This window comes from Panthera onca, chromosome B2 (assembly GCF_046562875.1).
Source record: "Panthera onca isolate mPanOnc1 chromosome B2, mPanOnc1 haplotype 2, whole genome shotgun sequence".
Taxonomy (NCBI): domain Eukaryota; kingdom Metazoa; phylum Chordata; class Mammalia; order Carnivora; family Felidae; genus Panthera; species Panthera onca.
The window spans coordinates 53,806,296-53,824,728 of NC_138343.1; the positions used below are offsets into that span (position 1 = coordinate 53,806,296).

General features: G+C 38.0%; 1 protein-coding gene and 1 pseudogene across 11 annotated transcripts in view; one reads left to right on the forward strand and one right to left on the reverse strand.

Annotated features, from left to right (window-relative positions):
- DST (dystonin) overlaps positions 1-18,433 on the reverse strand; it is a 497,583-nt gene that overhangs the window by 320,797 nt on the left and 158,353 nt on the right. The window lies entirely within an intron of this gene.
- On the forward strand, positions 7,785-7,955 carry LOC132667227 (small ribosomal subunit protein uS14 pseudogene; annotated as a pseudogene).

Here is an 18,433-nt window from a genome sequence, read left to right on the forward strand (position 1 = left end):
ACTTTCTGTTTCTATGAATTTGACTAGTGTAGATACTACATATAAGTGTTATCATACAGTATTTGTCTTTTTGTGACTGGCTTATTTCACTTAGCATAATGTCCTCAAGACCCACCTATGCTGCACAACGTGTCAGAATTTCCTACTTGTTAAGGCTGAATAATAGTCTACTGTATGTACAAACAACATTTTGTTTATCCACTCGCCCATCAATGGACATCTGGGTTGCTTCCAACTCCTAGCTATTATGACTAGGGCTGCTATGTAAAATACTGTGCTTATTTACAAATATTTATAAACACAGTAAAATCCTTTATTAGGAGTCCTTGGCACAAAGAATTCCAATTATTTTATTAAGAAGGGCAGATAATTCCACTTTATATGGCTTACAACTTCACCCTACAGAGGCAGGGGGGTGAGGGATGGTAGAGAAAGAGACAGGAAAGTCTATCCCTTCCACCTCTCAGCCCCCAGAGTTCTCATATTGAGCATGGAATCACTGAGTCACTACCGGGAACAGGAACTCTTCCTTGCCTGACCTCAAAAGGTATCAGGCTTCAGCCTCTACCAGATGGAGTTCCAGCAGTCCACCTCCAGCTAGAGACACTCCCTCACTTCTCCGTATGCACAGGCTGCTCCGTGGGTGTTCAGATCACACTTCTTGGAGACTGTCCTGTTACTCTTCCTGGCCATGCTTTCACTTGCTAACATTGGGAATCCATTACTTCTCCAGAGCTGGTTATCTCTGACTTGCCAGAAGGTTAAAATAAAATTTTTTTTTTTTGTCCAATCCCTATGGTTTCTCACTTATACTTACTATCTACTATGACAGACAGTAGGTGCTATGATGCCCGTTTTACAAAAGAGAAAAAAATAAGGTTCAGAATGCATTAGTCATTTACCCAATGTCACAAAATTTTATTAATTTTTTTTATTACGTTTCTTTATTTTTGAGAGGCAGAGAGAGACAGAGCATGAGTGGGGGAGGGGCAAAGAGAGGGGGAGACACAGAATCCAAAGCAGGTGTCAGGCCCTGAGCTGTCAGCCCAGAACCCGATGCAGGGCTCATACCCACAAACCATGAGATCATGACCTGAGCCGAAGTTGGACACTCAACCGACTGAGCCACCCAGGCGCCCCCCAATGTCAAAAAATTTGAATAAGCCACACCAAACTTGGAAATTAAGTCTATAAAATTTAAAGCTTATAGTCTTTTCACTATTTTATGCTACATCTTACAAATTCTCTTGTTAATTCTGTCACTAACACCTACGGCAGATAAAAACCATTATTCTCAGAACATCAAGTTTACACACTTTGGACACTTTCTCATTTAGAAATCTACAGAGAACACACACCTTTCTCCTCTTTTTGGGCTACGTCTAAGAATATGTCATCAGTAACTAAATATATCTGCCCTGTTATTTACTTTAATTTGTTCAGAAAGAAACTACATTGTGCTAGTTGGCAAGTTAGAAACAAAACATGTTTCATTACCTTATTTTCTAAATTACTCATGAGCTTAAAACATAGCATTAACCATATCCCTGGGTGAAGGAGTCTGTAACTGCATTAAAAAATAAAATAATAAAAATAGGTTTGTACTAACCCAAGAAACCTAAATGTACCCAAAGATTACAAAGACCAAACAAAAGAAAGCAGCCAGATGCTTTCAACAAAAGAAATGCCCATTTCCCTGCCCTTGGCCCACAATACCAAAGGTACTTTGCTCAGAAGCTGCCCAACAGGAATGCTACTTATTAGAGAGTAATAATCAACCTAATAAATTCTTCCACACTTGAGAAAGTTTAAGGTGAGAGATAAGAAGCAGAGACACCTAGAATGAACAAGAAAAACCATTCTAGGCCAAGAGAACAAGCCAAAGGCTGCCTTATATCCAAGGCCACAATGTATCCTCACACTAAATCCTTTATCCTTTAATCCTTTTCCAGTAGTCTGAGTGAAATCTCTGTTCCCTGAAACCAAATAAAATTGGTAAGAATAAGGTGCAGTAACTGATGCACTATTTTATATATGCTATAGGAGACAGCAATTGGGGAAACATATGAATGTTTCTGGGAAGCATGAAGAAAGAATGGGAGAAGGTAAAGGGTCCCATGGTATTAGATTTGAATAGTGAGTATCAGTAATAAATTTATGATTTGTAAAATAGACATCTATATCCTATTTCTATTAAAAGGACCTAGAAACAATGATGACCAGGCAGCATTAAGCACATCTAGTGTCCAGATCTTGATTATGAAATACAAAGCCCCGTTGAAATAAACTAGAACTCCTTAGAGAAATAATTGATTCCAGATCTGGGGCAGGGAAAGCACAAAGTGAGCTTGAAACATCTTGTTATTCCAGAAAGCAAAGAAATGCTTAAAGATTAATAAGAACATAGTAAAAAGACCCAGAAGTCAGCTTCAAGGAACTCTCACTAGTTCAACTTTGGACAATTCAAGCATCAAAAGAATAGCAATGGCAATGGATTCTAACACACTGAATAAAAAAAGAAAACATAAGTCAACAGTGAAGTTTAAAAACAAAAAAACAGGGAGTGGGGCAGGGGCAACAGGGGACAAAGGAAAGCTATTCTTTACAGAAGAATGCCAGCTAATAAATGAGAAAGAAATTTTTACTATTAGATAATTGAATCAGGCAAGGATCAAGGATCCTAATCATTGGGTAAAAAGCTACTGGGGAAGACGATATGTACAAACTACTCACAGATAATGCATTAATTATAAGAGAGAAAAAGTACCCAAAAAGGATATTATTACAATGGAGACCTGGCAGATAACACCTTAATTAAGTGATCAGATTTAATGGGATATACCGGCATGTATCTCCTGATATAATCCAGTAAGAAATACACCCTATCACCTCTACAACATTTTTGTGGAAAATGTTTAACCTGAATCCAAACATGAGGAAATGATTAAAAAAAAAAAAAAAAAAAAAAAAACAGACTGTGGAACATTCTAAGACAATTGATAAGAAGGCACCTTTTCTAGAATAAATGAGACTAAAGATATACACTAACCAATACAACATATGATCCTTATTTAGATCTTGGGAGTCCTAAGGAATAGAAAAGAATTAGGTAGCTAAAGGTTGGAGAAATCTAGGAAATACGATTATAGACAAGTTTCTTAGGGATGAAAATGGTATCACACTTAGGTAAAAGAATGTCCTTATTCTGAATACATACACACATAATTATTTGGGGACAAAGTATCATGACATATAAATTTAATTTTTAATGATTCAATAAAAATTAAAAATAAGGAGACGGCACACCAAAATGTTACCAATCACTAAACCTAGGTGAAGGGTATACACAGTATACATTCTTTCAATTTTTCTATAGATTTTAAGTTTTTCAAAATAAAAAAATGGAGGGAAAGCAATCTACCCACAAAGAATTCTAACAACCAAAAGAGGTTCAGAGATAGAACACTATGCTTTGAAGAGGAGAAAAATATTTGCAGGGGTGCCTTGGTTGGTTAAGCATCTGACTCGATTTCGGCTCAGGTTATGATCTCATGGTTCATGAGCTCAAGCCCCGCATCAGGCTCTGCAATGACAGTGCAGAGCCTGCTTGGGATTCTCTCTCTCTCCCTCTCTCTCTCTCTCTCTCAAAATAAATAAATAAACTCAAAAAAAAAAAAAAAAAAAGAAAACCATTTGCAAAAAGAAAAAAGTTTTCTGGTTAGTGTAAACATTAAAAATCTAGTTTATTCTCATTTCAGCAAATACGTTGTGATTTAAGACCTGCTTTCTGGGGCACCTGGGTGGCTCAGTCGGTTAAGCGTCCGACTTCAGCTCAGGTCACGATCTCGCGGTCCGTGAGTTCGAGCCCCGCGTCAGGCTCTGGGCTGATGGCTCAGAGCCTGGAGCCTGCTTCCGATTCTGTGTCTCCCTCTCTCTCTGCCCCTCCCCCGTTCATGCTCTGTCTCTCTCTGTCTCAAAAATAAAATAAAACGTTAAAAAAAAAATTAAAAAAAAAAAAAGACCTGCTTTCTAAGCTTCTGCACAGCAAAGGAAACAATCAACAAAACTAAAAGGCAACCAACGGAATGGGAAAAGATATTTGCAAATGACATATCGGACAAAGGGCTAGTCCCAAATCTATAAAGAGCTCACCAAACTCCACACCCGAAAAACAAATAACCCAGTGAAGAAATGGACAGAAAACATGAATAGACACTTCTCTAAAGAAGACATCCAGATGGCCAACAGGCACATGAAAAGATGCTCAACGTCGCTCCTCACCAGGGAAATACAAATCAAAACCACACTCAGATATCACCTCACGCCAGTCAGAGTGTCCAAAATGAACAAATCAGGATACTATAGATACTGGAGAGGATGTGGAGAAATGGGAACCCTCTTGCACTGTTGGTGGGAATGCAAACTGGTGCAGCCACTCTGGAAAACAGTGTGGAGGTTCCTCAAAAAATTAAAAATAGACCTACCCTATGACCCAGCAGTAGCACTGCTAGGAATTTACCCAAGGGATACAGGAGTACTGATGCATAAGGGCACTTGTACCCCAATGTTTATAGCAGCACTCTCAACAATAGCCAAATTATGGAAAAAGCCTAAATGTTCATCAACTGATGAATGGATAAAGAAATTGTGGTGTATATACACAATGGAGTACTACATGGCAATGAGAAAGAATGAAATATGACCTTCTGTAGCAACGTGGATGGAACTGGAGAGTGTGATGCTAAGTGAAATAAGCCATACAGAGAAAGACAGATACCGTATGTTTTCACTCTTAGGTGGATCCTGAGAAACTTAACAGAAACCCATGGGGGAGGGAAAGGAAAAAAAAAAAAAGAGAGAGGTTAGAGTGGGAGAGAGCCAAAGCATAAGAGACTGTTAAAAACTGAGAACAAACTGAGGGTTGATGGGGGGTGGGAGGGAGGGGAGGGTAGGTGATGGGCATTGAAGAGGGCATCTTTTGGGATGAGCACTAGGTGTTGTATGGAAACCAATTTGACAATAAATTTCATATATTTAAAAAGAAAAAAAGGACCTGCTTTCTAAACTTGAACAAATATGCAGTGAAGAATGTACACATTGCCCCTGACACAGAAGTAATAAGTAAAATGCCCCCCCCAAAAAATTGTATTTATTAAAAGTTCCTTAAGATCCTGTACCAATTCCCTAAAGGTCTTAAAATGAACTATTACATTATAGAGTCTATACTTTAAATGTACAATGAAAAAATAGATAGGAGTTGTAATCTATGAGTATTCTTTGTGACATCTGGTTGAGGTACACATGAGATTGAGAAAAGAGAATGTTTAAAAATCCTAATATAGTCAATGAGTGATTTAAGGATAATAATTCAAGCTCTTTCGTTGAAACTGCACAGTGTTTTTGTTGTTGTTGTTTTGTTTTTTAAAATTTTTTTTAAGGTTTATTCATTTTTCAGAGACAGAGCATGAGCGGGGGAGGGGCAGAGAGAGAGAGGGAGACACAAACTCCAAAACATGCTCCAGGCTATGAGCTGTCAGCACCGAGCCCTACGCGGGCCTGAACTCACGGACAGCAAGATCATGACCTGAGCTGAAGTCAGACGCCTAACCGACTGAGCCACCCAGGCGCCCCCCCCCCTTTTTTTTTTAATTTTTTGAAACCGCACAGTGTTTTTAAGGTTTCTAAACTAAACATTTTATTTTAATACAGGCTGTCAACCTGCATTGCAGCAGAAGACTTTAAATAACTTTTCCAAATTTAACTTTCAGTCCTACTAATTACAGCATGATCCTCCACCAAAGAACAGCAAACACCAGCTATTGCCAGACCTCTGCAGACATTACATTTACCAAGTAATCTGAAATTCAGAGTTGACATGCAAAATGGAATCATTATGACAGTCTAAAGCCTTTCACTATCTCTTTATATTTCATTTACAATCACATTACTTGTTTCTGATTGAATAGGTCAAACTGAACTAACAGCTTACCTCCCCTCTCTGCTGAAAACACATTACACTGACAGTAATTGGATCTGTTTGTAGGATACACCCCAAAAACAAGGAGAAAGGAAAAGAAATTGTTAAAAAAAAAAAAAACATTTGGGAGCTAGAAAGCAAACGGACTGGTGGTACCTGAACTAACAGAGAACTGAATCCTAAGCCAGTCCTGAGGAAAGCTGAGAGAACGAACCTGATTCATACCTTGAAACTCCCAAAAACCACACCAGAAATTCATGGTACCAGGTAACCTTGGAAATTACGGTGGAGGTGGGACTTGAAACAGATGGGCAAGGTGTAAGAAGCAGATTTACGTCCCTCAGATGATTTCCCAGCCCCCGAAAGGCGAGATTTATTGTCTGGAGAGAGTGAAACAGAGACAGGGTCTCTAATCTGCATGACGAGACACAGATAAGACAGGAGACTAAGTATGAGTTCATATACTAAAAACGAACAGCTTCCAACCATCTCCTGCCCACTCAGTTCCTTCAGCTGGAGTTGAAAGCATTATTCTCTGCGGAATCTGACCAGCCCATGACAGAGGACCTTGAGACACTGATAGCAAGGTTCCCCGCAGCACAATGGCCCAGGCAGATTATTCCACAGTAAAGGCTAAGACTGACAAGTCTATCACACAGCCAGAGCTTCCACAGTCAGCTTTTAAACATGAGTAAGCAGGCAGCCAAGGAAAACTTCTGAGGAAAGCCTTGAATGTTAAAGGAGGGGACTAAAACAAGTAATAGATTTTTAAAAATTAACTTAGAGCAGGGGTGCCTGGGTGGTTCGGTCAGTTGTGTATCCAACTCTTGATTTCGGCTCAGGATGTGATCCCAGGGTCATTGGGTTGAGCGCCATTTGCAACAACATGTATGAACCTTGAGAGCATTATGCCAAGTAAAATAAGGCAGGGAAACACAAATGTATGATCTTACTTATATGTGGAGTCTAAAATAACCTAACTCGGGGCACACCTGGGTGGCTCAGTCAGTTGAGCGTCTGACTTGGACTTCGGCTCAGGTCATGATCTCACGGTCCATGGGTTCGAGCCCCGCCTCGGCCTCTGTGCTGACAGCTCAGAGCCTGGAGTCTGTTTCAGATTCTGTGTCCCCCTCTTTCTCTGCCCCTCCCCCGCTCATGCTCTGTCTCTCTCGGTCTCAAAAATAAATAAAAACATTTAAAAAAGAAAAGAAAAGAACCTAACTCAACAGAAACAGAGAGTAGACTGAATGGTTGCCAGGGGGTTGAGGAAATGGGGAGATATTGGTCAAAAGGTTACAAACTTTCAATAGAAAAATGAGTAAGCAGCATGGTGGCTATAGCTAATGCTATATTTCATACTTGAAGGTTGCTAAAAGAGTAAATTTTAAATGTTGTCATCACAAAAAAGAACATGCTAACCAACTATGTGAACTGAAGGATGTATTAACTAACCTTATTGTGGTAATCACTTCACAATATGTACATATATCAAATATCACATTGTATAACTTAAACTTACACAAGGATATATGTCAATTTTATCTCAATAAAGATCAGAGTCGGGGGGAGAATGTTAGTCCATAAAAAATGAATTCTTGGAAAATAAAAACAGAAACGAAAAATTTCAGTGGAAGGATTGAAAGGTCAAACTGAGGAAATCACTTAGAAACCAAAACAACAGGAATAAACTACAGAAAATAAAAGAGACAAGCAGAGGACCTACAAACAATACAACAGGGTAACTTGAGAAAAGGAAATAAAAAACTTCCCAAAATTCCTTTTGCCTTGTAGCATCTGAGACTGCAAGATGGGTCATCAGAAGCTCTATTGGGGCCATCTGAGGATATCTGGCCAGGGATCTCGCTCTTACTGTGTCTGCTCAAACTAGCACAATCTGATCCAGAAATACAGCCTCAATATGTACCGCCAGTGTTTCCATCAGTATGTGAAGGATATGGGCTTCTGTAAGGTGGATTAAGTGAATTTCCTTGAATGGGTCTTCTAAGAGATCTACCTGAAGTGCAGATACCCAAGATACCTGCCTTAATGCTAACTCACTGTACTTCAAATAAAAATACTTGAATTGTTAAGTACTCTAATGTGAAAAAACAACTTCCCAAAATTAAAGGATGTAAGTCTCCATATTGATGGGACAATCAAGTGTGTAGCTCGATGGATGAAAAGAGACCCACATCACAACATATCATCGTGAAATTTTAGCATATTGGAGAAAAAGATCTTGAAACAGTAGTTCTCAGCCTTGGCTGCATATTTGAATTACCTAGGGAGCTTTATAGAATTACCATGTTTTGGCTCCCATCCAGAACAACTACCTCAAAATCTCTCATACTAAGATTTGGTTTAAGTTCCCAAATGATTCTAAAGTGCAGCCAGGACTGAGAACCACCATCCTAAATTTGCCCTGAAGCTAAGGAAAAACAGAGAGAGAGAAGGAGGGAGAACAATTTTGAGATTTTTTAACAGCAATAATGAAAAGTCTAAAAGATAACACGTCAGCACTTTCAAAATTCTGAAGGAAAATTTATTCTGAATCTAGACAGTAGCAATTAAGTGTAAGCACATAGCAAAAACTTTTCCAGAACACTGAGGTCTCACAAGATTATGTTCCCTGCATCTTTCCTCAGGATACTACTTACAAAGGTAGTTCACCAAAAGAAGGCTGTAAACCAAAGAAGAGGAAGGAATGGAATGCAGCAAACAAGGAACTAACACAGGGGCAGGCAAATGGTATCCCCAGAATGATGGATAAGTGCCCCAGAGATACAGGGCAACCAATCCAGAATGGATTCCCACAATTCTGTGAGGACAGTAAACAAAAAGATAAAATACCTCATATATCTGAACGTATTGAGAGAAAATTTTAACAACTGGGGACAATCTGGGGATGGATTTGTGATAAGTCCCTAGAAAACTAAGCAAAGAAGAAAGATAATTATTAACTCCAGAGAACACAAGAAGTTGTACAAGAAGAGAAAAGTCATCATATTTTACTCGGTGCCCTCAGTGTAAATAGCATTTACTAAACAATAATGTGAACACACAGCAATGATCTGGACAAAAGAACGACACAACTACACTGGAGGACAGGATTGGGGATGTGATGTGTCTGATGGCAGAAGAGGGTAGAGTGGGTTAAATGCTCACCCTCCACAGAAAGAATCCAATATACAATGCATAAAACAAAAAAACAATAAGGCAATCTAAAAATCTATTATTTAATGATACAATTCAAATTCCAAAACAGACAGAAGTCTACAGTACTTGCCTCTAGGTGCAAACAATAGTTGGGGTGGTGGGCATAAATGGTTATGGAAGGGACCGCTGGTTCTTGTAATAAGTTTTACAGAACTATTTCACTTTTAAATTACAAGAATGATCCATTTAAAAACGGATCCAATGAAAAATAAGACTAAATTATAAAAAACAAAAGCAGTCTATAAGCAAGGTACATCTTCATCTGTCACAACAAAAATAGAACATGTCTATAGACAGCATATTTTTTAAAATAACAATATAAACATTTCATTTGGAGACATGTAAGTGGCCACCAGAAAAACTAAAACATGATTCCAAATGGCATTTAAGGACAAGGGAAGAAAAGGGAAGAACTCCAGAGCTGAAACTATTCATTTTCATTACAAATCCTTCTGTACTGTTTGATTTTGTAACCATGTGCATATATTATCATGTTTAAATAAAGAATGTATTTAAAAACATATTCCAAAAAAAGGGTTTTTTTAATAGTCTGCTATACTCACTGAAATTAACTTTAAAAGTTAAGTCTGTTGATACAATTCTAGCTCATTTTTCTAATTGATATATAGTAGTACTCACTGCCCAATTATAAAATCACTTATTTATCCATTATAATATTGACAGGCATTTAGGTTATTTCCAAAGTTTCTCTATTAAAAGCAACAGGATTTGAAAAAGCCTCTTGTATCTACTTGTATACATGCAAGATTTTCATCTGCTCAGTTGTCTTCAGAAATTTTGTCCTGTGTGCCCCCAAAGAATTTTAACTCTTTACACATTTTCTAAAAACTGAACTCCAGACTTCATTCGGATTTCACTAGTTTTTTCATAAAGTCCTCTTTTTGCTCCAGGACCACATCCAGAGTGAAACAATGCATTTTTTTAATTGTCCCATCTCCCCATCTCAAGGGCTATTTTTCAGTTATACTTGGGAGAAGCTTGTTTAAGGAATGTCAATTGCTACACTTAAGCAAATCATTTTACTCACTGAGACTCTGTTTACTTTGCTGTAAAGTGAAAAAATACCATTACTGAGAAGATCTAATAAAATAATGATATAAAAAGGCCCTTAAAACTTTGTTTTCTATATCAGGAGTATGTATTTGCTTAATATGTATTATTCACAAGCTAGACACGGATCAGAAATGTTCTCCTCTTACAAACGTTCAGATAAAAATTAAAACCCTCCGGGGGTGCCAGGGTGGCTCAGTTGGTTAAACACCTAATGCAGGTTATGATGTCAGGTCATGATCTCACAGTTCGTGAGTTCAAGCTCAACATCGGGCTCTGCGCTGATGGTGCCCAGCCTACTTGGGATTCTCTCTCCCTCTCTCTCTCTGCCCCTCCCCTACTTGCATGCACGCTCTCACCATCTCTCTAAAAAAATAAATAAACTTAACAAAAAACTAATACCCTCCTTTTCCCCTAGAACATGCAACTTCATCTTTGTAACTACATGGAGAAACCAAAGACTCTTGACGTATTCATAAAGGGTTTCTACATATAAAATTGTTGAAAAACTCTTAGGAAAAAGAATCATAACGATGAGTGAAAAGAAATGACATGAAACTTACTAAGTGTTCTAATCTTAAGGACATGTCACATAATAAACCTTAAGGGAGAAACTAAAGCTGATTCCTAATTTCGTTTTTTTTTTAATTTTTTAATGTCTTTATTTTTGTTTTTGAGAGAGAGCGAGAGAGCAAGCAAGCGAGCACGAGCAGGGGAGGGGCAGAGAGAGAAGGAGACACAGAATCCGAGGCAGGGTGTAGGCTCTGAGCGGTTACACAGAGCCTGACGGACCCAGGGCTCCAACTCACAAATGGCGAGATCATGACCTGAGCCTAAGTCAGATGCTTAACGGACTAAACCACCCAGGCACCCTGCTGATTTCTACTTTCTTAACACTACTCTCAGTTTTACTAATTGTGTTTTCATTAATCTGTTTATATTTTATATTTAAGTAATAATCAGAAGACAGGTTTGAAAACAGCATTCTAAGTACAATGAATCATGACATGAACTCAATGACATTATAATGAGAAATATAAGGATTACATTTCCTGATGTCCATAGACTATGAGCAAAAAGGTTCTTAAATTTATGGATTCAAGTACCATTTGTCTTAAAACTCTTGGGAAAAGATATTTAAATAAATCATTTAAATTTGGTAAGAGGAACAAATTCAGCAAATATCACTTAAACAAAGTAGAGGCATGTAAGATTTTGATAAATATTTTTGTTTGGACTTTAATACCACTAGATTTTTGACAAACTCAGAACATCCTAGTAACACTCAACCACTGAAAAATATACCAAATATTGACTCTTCACTGCTAGCCAGACCCTAAGGACCTCAAGACAAAGACATCTTTTAGGACACACATGAGCTCATGGGAACATACTAACTTATCTCAGATAGCACATTGCTCTACTTTTTAGGAGCAAGACCTTTCCCTTGCTCTACACACATAACACCCATTGATATCCATGGGAGCCTGATGCAGGCAAAGAGCACCATGTGGTCTCTTCTAAAGAAAAAAATTTATGTCTGCTTTTGAATGCTGTTTGCCACCTGGCCTCCGGCCAAGCCAATATAAACATCACCATTCATGGAGTATTGGATATTTCCTTGTCTTCAGTGAATTCCAGACTTTTGAAAAGGTCAAAATTCAATTTGAAAAGAGGAAAATCATTATACTTAGGAAGGTCCAAGGCATAGTAAGAATATCATACAGTACAATACTGGCAAATGATCCAAAATACTGTAGCTGACATGAAAATCTATGCAGTAATAGCTGCCATTTGGGGGTGTTTTTACTATGTGCTAAGCCCTAAGCTAATTGCTTTACATACATCATCTCATTTCATCCTCAAAAAATCCTGTAAGTGGATATTATCCATATTTTGCAGGTAAGAAAAGTAAAACTTAGGTACACTGGCAGAGCAAGGTCATAAAACCCTTGAGCTCTTAAAATACTATGGCATATTTACCACTGACTTTAAAACATGGACAATGACATTAACTATTTGGAAATAGCCTATTCCTTTGGAAATTACTTTTAAAATTCATCCTATAATCTTAGTTGATACCTTGCTTTGCTTTCTAAAGGAGGCTTTTTAAAAATTTCCTCAATCTCTATAATAGCAACACTACTGCTTAAATATACCTTCAGTCTCTTAAGTGTTCAGGAGACTGTAAAATATAATAAAGGATGTATAAGATAGTCTTGGACTGAATCTGAGTGCTACCATCTTTTATTTAAATTCATCACTGCCATTTTCTTTTGATATAATTATCGAATCTCTACCAACCATTTTCCTGACAACCAGAGGCAGAACTCCCTTTCCCATCAGAAAGCTATGAGAAGAGAATCCATCTCATACAGCCCCTAATATGGATCTTACAAGCAGACCAAGCTGGCCAGCAAGTCCACATTCCTTCTAACACAGCAAGTGTTGAGCAAGTGCTCAAACATTGTTTAACAGTATTCCAAGATGTCACCCTCCTCTTATTAAAGCTTTAAGACAACTCCCTAGCATGCAGTGCCACAGGAATTTCTGTGGTTCATGGGGAATCTGGACAACACAGATACAATTTCTTTGTAACCCACTCTCCTAAAGTGGGGATCATGGTGTAGGAAACAAGGCAAGGTTTTCCAATCACATGAACACAAAGGGCTGAAGCCAAGGGCCGTGATCCCATTTCACGGAATCTCCTAAAGTCTTGAGTATCTAACACATGACCAAATTCAATCTTTAAGTTATTACAATTAAGTTGTTTTCTTCAGTGCATGAATCTGAACATCTTTAAATTAGATTTCATTCATGAAATCAAGTTATCAAGACACAGGCTACACTAATATATGTATACTCAGTAATTAAGTAGCAAAACATGCCAAGGGCTCTAACTATAATTATTTTTTATCTTAAAGATTAAATGGATGGTAACCAGATATAGATCATCTGTGACTCTGCAATCTGAAGGATTTAGAAAATTTCCAAATTCTTAACATCAGGTTATTGCAATTACTTTTAAATTCAGTTCTGCAAAAATGGGTCATTAAACAACATGAAAAGTAAATGTTAAAAAAAAATACTTTAAGGTAGTTTTGGCCCTAGTTACACAGAAAACCGAGATAAGTGTTTTGGCAGCACTGAAATTTCTCATTAATATACCAATTTAAAAACAAGATACATGAAATATTGTATTGCTTACTCCAAAAAAATTCCCAACATCCTGGGGCTTTAAAATATATTATCAGTGTCTCCTGACAATTAAAATTTGACGAAGTAAAATACTTATTTCCCTGAAACCCACTGCAATAGTACATTTCTCAAGAAACATTAACACGGAAGGCATAGTACCTAATGACCACACTGAAGTAGCTCCAGTAAATACATTTTCACAAAGGAGAGGATCATAACTGTATTAAACCAAATACAGACCCTCTACAGATCTTATGAGAGCAAGCCTTTTAATCTAATGATAATAATTATCAGTAGACCCTGACAAATAAAAATACTTTTTCCCCCGTGCCTGATTCATAACTAGTAGAATCAACAACTTTTGCTACTATATTTTTGCAGGTAAAATTAAATTTTGGTTTCTACCTTAATGTTCTCTATATTCCCTTTTTACTTCTTATCTGTGCACTAATTTTCCAAGCAATATTTAATGTTAATTTTTTTCCAAGTTTTGTGATCCTAAAAATCTTTATGATCTTGGGTTAGGCAAAAACTTCTTAAATAGGACATCAAAAGCATGAACCACACAAGAAAAAAAAAAAAAAAAAACAGAAAAAGTGGACTTCATCAAAATAAAAAAAATTTGCTCTTCAAAATGGTCTATGTCATCCCTACTTCCATATACACCATGGCTTTTCCTGTAGCTTTTCTCCGGGGAGAGGGGAATGCACTAGTCTTCGATCTAGCAAGAAAATCCAATCCACTTGGCAACTGCATTCTTTCCACTGGATGTTAATAAACTGACATCCTGGTTTATACATCAGTGTCCTGAGAGTGCATTTACCTGGAACGGGTCAGTCTTCCTGAGTGGAGACAAGGCTGTAGTCTCTACACCTAAAAAACTAAAACCCAAATCCTGGGCTACAGCAACTTCACCCAAGTAACACCCCAATGACTGCCAAACTAGCCATTCAAACCCCAGTAAGGTCTCCTATCTTTTATCTATAATGAACAATAATTTTGCAAGCTGGTGCTCTAAGAAATCAACTGAAATTTCCTACACTGATTTTTTTCCCCCCAAAGATACATTTTGCTTCAGTCTACTGAAATGGTTAATTTTAAATACATTTTAAAATTATTATCTTTTTTAATTTTAGAGAGAGCAGAAGTGAGAGGGGCAGAGACAGAATCTCAAGCAGGCTCCACACTCAACGTGGAGCCCAATGCAGGGCTCAAGCCCATGACCCTGGGATCATGACCTGAGCTGAAATCAAGAGTTTGAGCCACCCAGGCATCCCAACTCTTTTTTAAATTACTTCACATTTACAGAAAAGTTGCAAAAATAATAAAAGAATTTCTGTATACTCACATTCCCCTAAGTGTTAACATTTTACCATATTTTCTTTGTCTCCTCCTATCTATATCTATACCTATCTACCTAACCTATATCTATATATACACATGTGTATGTGTGTGTATAAAATTTTTAACCATTTGAGAGAAAGTTACAGGCATGATTTCCCCTTACTCTTAAATACGTCAGTATCAATATCCTAAGAACAAAGATATGTAATAGTTGACTTTGATGTTAAATGCTCCAGCAAGTCTGAGAACAAAAAGAACAAAGAGAAGTGAACAGTTTGAAATAAAAACAAAGAAAACCAGAGTCATAAGTTACCAAAATCTGATATAGTTGAGGAAAAAAAAAACACCCTTACAATGCAGGTTTGCCATTATCATATAGGATAATGGACAAGATAAGTTCATTAATAATGGACAAGTAGGAAAAAAAATGGCCCACCATTTACCTAATATCTTGTGATCATTTCCTAAATTAAATAATGAAATTATACACAACTGCATCTAACCAGCATTTGTTTAACATAGAAAACTATGGACTATGGACTAGTGGTTACGAGAATCAGCATGAAACATCATTCTATTTATTAATGCTACTCTAATTAAGCTCATTTCACATAACTAGTAAAAAAATATATTCTACGGTACATTTTCCCTTAGTATGCTTCATTTGAGAGGTTTAAAAAAAAAAGAACCACTGATATTTTTACAATTAGCAGATGGAGCACAATCTAATAATAGAAACTGGACATTTTCTACCACCTGCTGGTAGTCTGTGTTTAGTAGTCAGTGATAAGGATTTCGGTAATTTCTGAATAATGGTTAGTAGGCAAATTTGTTGCATGAGGCCTAACATGAAGCAGATGCCAGACTGCAATGTGGATCCCATGGCGCTGTGTAGCCTTCTCTATTGCCCACCATCCTCTGTGGCTGCCTGTGATGTCAAATCACTCAGCATCTGATGGCAAAGGGAACAGCTGGGAGGCAGGAGTGTGTGAGGACTACCCACGCTATTGGCCCAAATCTCCGCACCCTCTCTTGAAAGGCACTAATCCCGCTTTTGCCCCCTAGATTTGCTCCTTTATGCTCTCCTTTAAGCTCCATGACACCATCCCACCCCAAATTCCCTCAATCTCTCCTCCTCCAAGTCAGTCCCATCAGTCACAAGTATTCCTGGAATGGGGCTGGCCTCAGGGAACAAACCTCAACTGCCCCTCCCTGAGTGAAGCATAACTTCTGGATGGCTCCATGCATCTTTTCCCATGGAGGTCTGAGGGTGCAGTCTGACAGGAGTCTAGGGATCTTTCAATTCTATATTAAACAAACCTGTTGCACAACCTAGCCATTTGGGTGGTAGCATAAATTAAATTTTAAAATATTGCCCCCCTTAAATTAATTTATTATGTAATAAAACATCAGAAACCCAAAAAACTAGAGCTTCCAGTATACTATCTTCATAGCTCTACTTGAAAGAAAAATTGCAGGGGTGCCTGGGTGGCTCAGTCAGTTAAGCATCCGACTTCAGCTCAGGTGATGATCTCACGGTTTGTGAATTCAAGTCCCGTGTCGGGCTCTGTGCTGACAGCTCAGAGCCTGGAGCCTGCTTCAGATTCTGTGTCTCCCTCTCTCTCTGCCCCTCTCCCACTCGCACTCTGTCTCTCTCTCCCAAAAGTAAACATTAAAAATTTTTAAAAGAAAGAAAGAAAGAAAAAATGCAAATAATTAAAATATAAATTGACTGTTGGTTGGTGTCAGCACACAGTTAACACAACCTCCCATCTTCCACTTGGACAGCTGGTAAAATCACAGTAAATGTTCCCAGTGCTGACTCACTCGGTGGCAGATTCTGAAAGCCTCAGTTAGGTCTACCACCCTGAACTAAGACTAGAAAAGAGACAGATTTTAGATAGACTTTCAATTCCAAGAGTTTAACTTTTAAAAATCTTTTTTCCAGGGGCACCTGGATGGCTGAGTCGGGTAAGTGTCTGACTTCGGCTCAGGTCATGATCCCACAGTTCAAGAGTTCTAGCCCCACGTCAAGCTCTGTGCTGACAGCTCTGTGGAGCCTGCTTCAGATTCTGTGTCTCCCTCTCTCTCTGCCTCTCCCCTGCTCACACTCTGTCTTTCTCTCTCAAAAATAAATTTAAAAAAAATTTTTTAATTTTTAAAATCTTTTTTTTGCTTCCTTTTCACATAACAAATTTCATGAACCATTAAATTTGGCAATTTTTTAGGAATTTAAAATATACCATTTTTATTTATCAATATTAATTTACTTTTGTATGTGTGTATCCCAGTTGTACTTAATGTTAGGTTGAAGAAAATAAAAGAATGACAACCTATATATTCAGTAAGCAGCTAAAATGTGTATGTCTGCTAAAAACATATGTAATATTAACATCATATTTTTATGCAACATGATTTTGCCCACCAGACACTGTGGCATCTTATTAGTAACAGATTATAATGCCAGTCATTCATAATTATGCAACTCTAAACATCCTAATTTGCATTCAGTGATGGGTAAATGTGTGGTCTATGTAAAAAATTATTTTCCTATCTTTTAAGAACCTAATCATTTGTAATCCCCGTTCAGAAATTTCTGATCATTGCATATAATGTTAAAGCAGGAAAGAACATTAAAAGTAACTTAGTACAGGGGTAGCACCTGAATGGCTCAGTCAGTTAAGCGCCAGACTTCAGCTCAGGTCATGATCTCAAGGCCAATGAGTTCGAGCCTCGTGCCAGGATCTGTGCTGACAGCTCAGAGCCTGCTTCAGATTCTGTGTCTCCCTCTCTCTCGGTCCCCCACCTCCACCCCATCCCCTCCCCATGCTCACACTCTCTCTCTCCTTCAAAAATAAGTAAACATTAAAAAAAAAAAATTAAATAAAAACAAAAGTAACAAGAAAATCCACTCACCAGATATGCTAAACTACTACCACAACAACAACAACAACAAAAAGTTAAGAGATTTACCCAAGGTCTTACAGTGAAGAAATAGCCATTTCAGGTCAACTCCAAGTACTTCCTGACCCCACGTTTCATTCCTACTGGTACATCATGTTGTCTTCATTAAAAAGTATAAGGACACAGGCCCCCCTCAGGCTGGAAAGCCTGAGCTTTACAAGGGACTGTGTCCAGACTTCCCCTGCAGCTGCTGGGGCAGCGCTGTCATCGTGGGGGAAAGCCCCAACCTGGGGGATAAGCAGGAAGTATTAGGCCCCTGGTGGGGTATAAAACAGGAAGCCAAATCTTAGCTGACCCAAGGGAGGGATCCAGAGAAAAGCCAGCTCTTCTCCCCATGCTATATCCAGGTGTTTGATTTTTCTGAAAGGAACTAGGGGATGTACTCTTCCCACAGAAACCACAGGATGTTGTAAAACCAAAAGACACCTTGGCTTCCTAGCGCAGCAATTAAGGAAACATGCTATGTGGTACTGAAACCCTATCTAAAAAGAAACTTTGAAACAAATCCATTTGTTAATTAGATACTGTTGTTCATTTTAAATGGGGGGGAGGGGTGTTCTACAAGCTGATAATGAAACTGTTGTGTCGACTTCATTTTCCCTTTTGCCAGGTAAACATAGTAAGTGACCTGATCTTTCTCTTTTTGGACAAGTCAGAATCTGA